The sequence below is a fragment of the Lathyrus oleraceus genome, chromosome 6, assembly GCF_024323335.1.
Source record: "Lathyrus oleraceus cultivar Zhongwan6 chromosome 6, CAAS_Psat_ZW6_1.0, whole genome shotgun sequence".
Lineage (NCBI taxonomy): Eukaryota > Viridiplantae > Streptophyta > Magnoliopsida > Fabales > Fabaceae > Lathyrus > Lathyrus oleraceus.
In genome coordinates this window covers 483313568-483320162 of record NC_066584.1, presented here as the reverse complement: position 1 = coordinate 483320162, position 6595 = coordinate 483313568, and the positions used below count along the sequence as shown (strand labels likewise).

Sequence of the window (6595 nt, the reverse complement as noted above, 5' to 3'; positions counted from 1 at the left end):
TTGTTCAAGAGCAGAGGTTTTATCCACGTCAATCAGAGTGGGGAAGCTGTTGATGCAGAGGATACTGACATTTGTCATCCCGGGCGGGATCTTCCATAATTAGGTCGCTGTGGGTGTTCCTACAGTCATTCATAAGTCAAGGTAATAATCACTTTGTTTAAAAACCCTTCTCCCATGCCAAAAGGAGAAGTGATGACATTGTTGGCAAAATAAATACAATGATATTTTCATTCAAATAAATTCATGTTAAGACATTTGTTTTTCCATTTGTTTTCCCTTTTCGCTTTTTGCATGAAATTGGTGATCACAAAAAACCCTAAAAACAAGAATAAAAGCAATCTTTCCATCTGCATAATTTGTTTGATTTCCAAAAAGCTTTTATATTCAAAATCATTATGCAGGTTGATTCTAAAACCCATTGAACATAATGATCCAACGCCATCTCCCAACTTTGAATTCCCTGTATTCGAAGCGGAAGAAGATGATGTTGAAGGGATTCCTGACGAGATTTCCCGACTTCTTGAGAAAGAAAAGAATATCACTCAACTGCATCTCGAGAATCAGCAGAACAGCCAAACTGGGGCATTACAAATGTAATAAAAAAAAAAGAGAAGGGTGCAAAATCAAAATCAAAATCAAAATCAAAAGAAAGAAAAAAGAAAGAAAGGAACAAAAGAATAATAGCACCCTCAAGTCCCAAGTTGACTGATGCTGAATGGATTCAGAGTCATTATGACCAAGTGATTCTGATCGAAAAGAAGAGATTAACTGCCATGTGTCATGGTCAGTTATATCAGCAGAGAATGAAGAAAGCATTCGATAAGAAGGTCAAGCCTCGTGTGTTCCGAGAAGGTGACCTTGTGCTCAAGAAATTCTTGTCTTTCGCGCCCGATTCCAGGGGCAAGTGGACTCCAAACTATGAAGGTCCATATGTTGTCAAGAGATCCTTTTCAGGCGGTGCTTTGAAACTTACAACAATGGATGGGGAGGATTTCACTCGTCTTGTGAATTCAGATGCAGTCAAGAAATACTTCGCCTAAAAAGCAGAATAGCTCGTTAAGTTGAACCCTCGAAAGGGCGACTTAGGCAAAAAGGAGCGTCTCGGTGGATTGAAAACCCGAAAGGGCGATCCAGGAAAAAGTTAGAGACTTTGAAAAAAAGAATTTGCATCCCGCTAGATTAAGTACCTCACACCGGGGCAATCTAGGCAAAATTTAGGGATTTGGCAAGTAACTGCATCCTGACAAGACTGTGTTCTACATCTGCCGTCCGCCAGAAAATTCTTGATTCGTCGTCGACTGAAGCTTCGAATACATCGAAATTCGGAATTGGTAGAGAAATGGTCATTATGTTCAATGTAGCCCTCTTCCAATATATATCACCAATTTCAAACTTGTACAGATCTGTGGAGTCTCGCCATTTGCAGACTACCATTCCATCAAATCAATTTGAGCTTTTATCCAATTATTTGCACTCTTATTTGTTTCAACTCAACAAATGTTTTGCATGTTTTAATTGATAAAGTATCATTGTTTTCAAAATAAACAAATCTTTCACAAAATTGTTCTTAAACAAAGTGAACATTCACGATGATGGAAGGCTACTTAGTGTCGCAGCCTGAAAAATACAGGGGTGCGAAAAAACAACCGGCGAGAAAGAAATGACAGAAGAGTCGCCACCGTGCGTTATTTATCCCAAAAGAGGGAAAGGAAACGCTCGAAGTAAACCTGGAGAAAAGGAAAGGAAAAGACAAGGTCTCGCAACCAAATCTTGGGTTCGGGAGTCGATTATGCGAAGGGAAGGTATTAGCACCCCTACGCATCCGTAGTACTCTACGGGATCCACTCTTGTTTGTTTCTTGTCTAAAGGGTGTGTGTTTATCTAATGTACTATTTACTAAAAGGGTCAAGAGAAAAATGACTCGCACGGATGTCGCATCCATTGCATACGTATCTCATATGAATATGAGAATCAGAGTCTTCGTAGCTCGGGTACCTATGGGTTAAAGAGATGTGTGCTTGCTAAGACATCGCGTCTTATGCCTACGTATCTCATCGGGAATGAGAATCAGAGCAAAACGTAGTTCAAACTAACTACGGGAATGAGGGTCTCGATTGCAACTAGGGCAAGAGAAAGGGAAAGTCTCTATCGCAACGAGGGCGAGAGAAAGGATCGCAACAAGGGCGAAAGCAAACAAAGATTAGTTGTTAGTCGTTAGTCAAACTCGACAAGACATCGCATCTCGTGCCTACGTATCTCATCTAGACATGAGAATCAGAGTTACCGTAGTTCGGCTACATAGGGATTGCCATCTGAACATGGACTTACAAAGGAGGACACCAGTTGTGTCAAAGGAGGATGGGTGATGTGTTCACGTCCTAGCAGTAGGTGTCGCAGCTCGCTGAATCGAGTCTTAGGCAGTTACCTCTTTGCAATAGAACGGACTACATGCCACAAGATCGGAGACGCTCGGAAAGGTCTAGAAATGGGGAAGCTCTGCCCTAGAGTTGTCATGCAATATGTACTTAGGTGTTTAGGATTTACAAATGGGAATATCTACCTAATGTTATCATACAAAAGAAAAATGGGAATCCTACCTATGTTATCATACAAAAGGATATGGGAATCTTACCTATGTTATCATACAAAAGGATATGGGAATCTTACCTATGTTATCATACAAAAGGATATGGGAATCCTACCTATGTTATCATACAAAGGAATAAGGGAATCCTACCTATGTTATCATACAAAAGAATATGGGAATCCTACCTATGTTATCATACAAAGTGTTCTATCTAATGGGTGCTACCTAATCGGAACAAGGGTTGACGAGTGGGGCAAGGAGAAGTGTTAGGGATAAGGGTAGATGGCGATGCATGAAGCAATCGACTTACGAGGTTGATGGCGATGCATAGAGCAATCGACTTACAAGGTTGATGGCGATGCATAAAGCAATCGACTTACGAAAGGGTGGATGAATACATGCTAGTTCTGTTAGGTTCTGAAAAATGATTACTCGACGTTGGATCGAGGTTTTGATCTTGTTTTGAAATGGTTATCGAATGTTCATTTTAATTCTTGTATTAACAGATGAATAAAGAATGAAAGAATAAATATTATACATTTCATGGGAGAGGGATACATTTGTTATGAATGGGGATTCAAAGTATTGGAATAATTAAATCGGGTCCAAACAATAAATAATACAATGTATGAGTGTAAGTGCAAAGGAACCGGCTCATTGTAAAAAAGCCCAAGAGTAAGCTATGTGAGGTTGATGGCGATGCTTAAAAAGCAATCGACTTACAAGGGTGTGAAAATGGGCTCGATATTAAATCGAGAAAAATATGATTTTTATAAGTTTTAAAATGGTTTTGAATGAATGATGAAATTAAAAGAAAACAAATTTTTAACAAATGAAACTATGAGTATAATAAAGGCATAAACATAAAAAAGAAATAAAAATGCTAAAATAAAATAGCTAAAAGAAAATAAAATAGCTAAAAATAAAATAGCTAAAAATAAAATAGCTAAAAGAAATGCTTCACATGAGTATTGAACCCTCTCCACTTAAGATTATGAAACTACCCTCTCTCCACTAGGCCATTTATCATAAGTTATTATCTTAATGCTATTTTAGATATGTAAACCAAGATATATTAGACATTAGAATAAAAACTAAGATAAAAATAAAAGTCTGTTGGACTACCAGTGGTTAAACCCAGCCGCCTGGCTGTTGGGTTTTTCAATGGGGAATAAGTTGAAAACATAAACACCATTATTAACTAAACCTAGGAATTCTAAGCAAAAAACCTTTAATGTTTTAAAAAACCTATTCTGTTTAAAATAAAATAAAAAAGAAAGAAAAATAAGGAAAACGAAATAACAGACTCTTCCGTCTCCCTCTCACACTGTGTCTCTCACCATCTCATAAACTCTACCAAACTCAAAACTCTCTCAGGCGAAACCTCTCTCTGCTCTCAGAATCGCTATCCCTCAACCTTACCCAATCGACTCTCAAACGCGCTCTCTCCATCTCACAAAAACCCTCTCAATCGCGCTCTCTCTACACTCGGTATTGCTCTCACGAAATCGCTCTCACCTACAACAACTCAAACCGAAACAAAAACGGGAAGCTCACCTTGTTCAGGTAACAATCGACCCTCTTTACTTTGCCTCCCTCAATCGGTTTCCTTTCTGACTTGGGGATTTAGGGTTCTTGGTGGAATCGTTGTCCGCTTCCCTCTTTTTTCGTTTCTCTCTGATTTCTCTTTTTTTGGGATTAGGGTTTATAGTCTCTTTTCCGCCTCCGATCTTCTGTTGTTGATTTACTCTCTCTATTTATATCTGCAACTAGGGTTTCAAATTTGTTGCCCTTGTGTTCAAAAGCGTATCTCTGTAAAATCCTCTTTGATGTTCTCAGTTTGGATGGGCTTGTTTAATGCTAAAACCGGAAACGGTATTCTGAACTCACCCTTTCTTCTTCATTTTTGTCTATATGCCAAATTGGGACGTTTTCTTGGAACTTAACCGACTTGGACTAATTACTTTGTGTTTTACTGCAGTGAAATTGGTGAGCTTGGTTTGATTTCAATATCTGAAAGCTGATTCCGAATACATGTCATTTCATTTGCCCTTTGTGCACAACATTCATGTGTAATTTGGGGACTTGGTATGTCATGTGCATTCAATTTTCTCTTGTGTGTTCTATTGGTGTAATGATTTAAGAGGTTTGAATGAATTGTGTTGTTTTGGTTGAATTTCAACAGCTGCTGCAGCTGCTTCTGAAAGCTTCTCAAGATAAAAGGTTTGTGTGTGAAGAAGCTGAGAGGGCACTTGGATCAATGGTGGGTTCCATGACAACTCTTCCATTGCTTCAGAAACTAAGGGTTTTTGTGAGTCACAAAAACCTTAGGATCAGAGCTAAAGCTGCTGTTTCTCTATCCAAATGTGGCTCCAAGATGGTAAAGTTTGCTACTGTCATTGATGTAGTGTTATTTACTCCTTATGCAATGTTTGTGAAGGGTGTTATTATGGTAGCAGGTTAATGAGGAAATGGAGGAGTTTGGGATGGAAAACAGACTCATTAACAGATCCATTGTGTCCAGGAAGCTTATACAATATTCTTCGAGAAGTGGTATCCCAAATGTAAACCATTCGATCAGAACTCCCAGCTGTGACCTTGCTTCCATCAGGTGACCAACCACATTTCAACAAAGTCTTCTCAAAGTTGTGTTGATGGCCTTCTAAAATCTTCACACATCGATTTTGTGGAGCATACGGACGCATATCCCAAATGCATAGCTTGCAATCCATGCCATTTGTAAGAAGGTAGGAACCATCTGGGCTCAATTGCATGCTCGTAATCATATCTTGATGACCTTGAAGTGTCATGATAACCTCACCTTTACGTAAGTCCCATATCTTAACATCATTATCAATACCACCAGTGTAGATCTTATCTGAGGCATCAGAGAACTTGACAGTAGTGATTTGATATTTATCAGGGAATGTTTGGATGGAACCCCTTTGACGCATGTCCCATAATTTTGCTGTTCCGTCATCAGAGCCACTGGCAACAAGAGGAGGCCCCCTCCGGGAAGGACAGCAACTATTGACATATGAGAGATGCTCTACCATCTTTTTTTTATTTGTTTTCCTGTTTCTGTATCCCATGCTATGATTCACCGCAGCAGCAGAAAGAGCAGAAGCTTCCTCTGCATTTATCCTTGCCTCCTCAATTTTTGTAAGAGACTCGTCTGACATAATCCTCTTTTCAACATTATCAGGAAGAGATAGAGGAGATACAGACTCAACTGATTTTTCAACAGTAGTTACTGGCACATTCACAACAGGGGTTGCAGTGGCGTTAGCAGGAGATATATGGTTGCTGACAACAGGAGTTGATACTAGATGGGACTGCATATGAATAGCCTTGTGGCCAAGATCCTCAGACTCTGTTGTAACCTTTTTCCTTTTTTTGGACTTTGGATCACAAGAATGCCTGGCAGATGATACCGTCACATTGTTTGTATTAAACAGAGGAGTAGTTTGCAGAAATACATTTTGTAGACCTACATTAGAAGCTTGCATATTAGGTGGGACATTCTTAATGCTAGAGGAAGAAGGTGCAGAGGTTCCTTTGATTGAACTGGACTTAAATGTATCAGTGATAGGTGATGCAGAGAGATAGGAATTGTTATCATGTGCAGGTGTAGAAGAAGCAATCCATGGTCCGCAAAGGGGGGATTGGGATATCCTAGATGTATTATGCCCGAGGAAGTTTCTCAGTGGTGGAGTTTGATTAGGATGCAATGAAACAAGTGTCTGTGAGGGAGACGGTAGACTCCAAAGGGGAGATGACAGGGGACTGTACACATCGGTACTGGCGGGAGGATCTGGTATTCTAATGCAGTGCAAAACGGTTGTCCCAGATAAATTAGTGATGAAACCACATAGCTCTGATGCAACTGCTCATACTTTGTCCTGAATAATCCTTAGACATGATTGCACCGGCTAATATTGTAAACAAAGTGAATAGTGCAAAATAGATTGGAGAAACCACTGTTGTGTTCAAAATATCCCATGCCAT

At 39.5% G+C, this 6595-nt stretch overlaps 1 pseudogene; it reads right to left on the bottom strand.

Moving 5' to 3' along the window:
• Window positions 1-5034: 5034 nt before the first annotated feature.
• LOC127096389 (uncharacterized) lies at window positions 5035-6595 on the bottom strand (annotated as a pseudogene).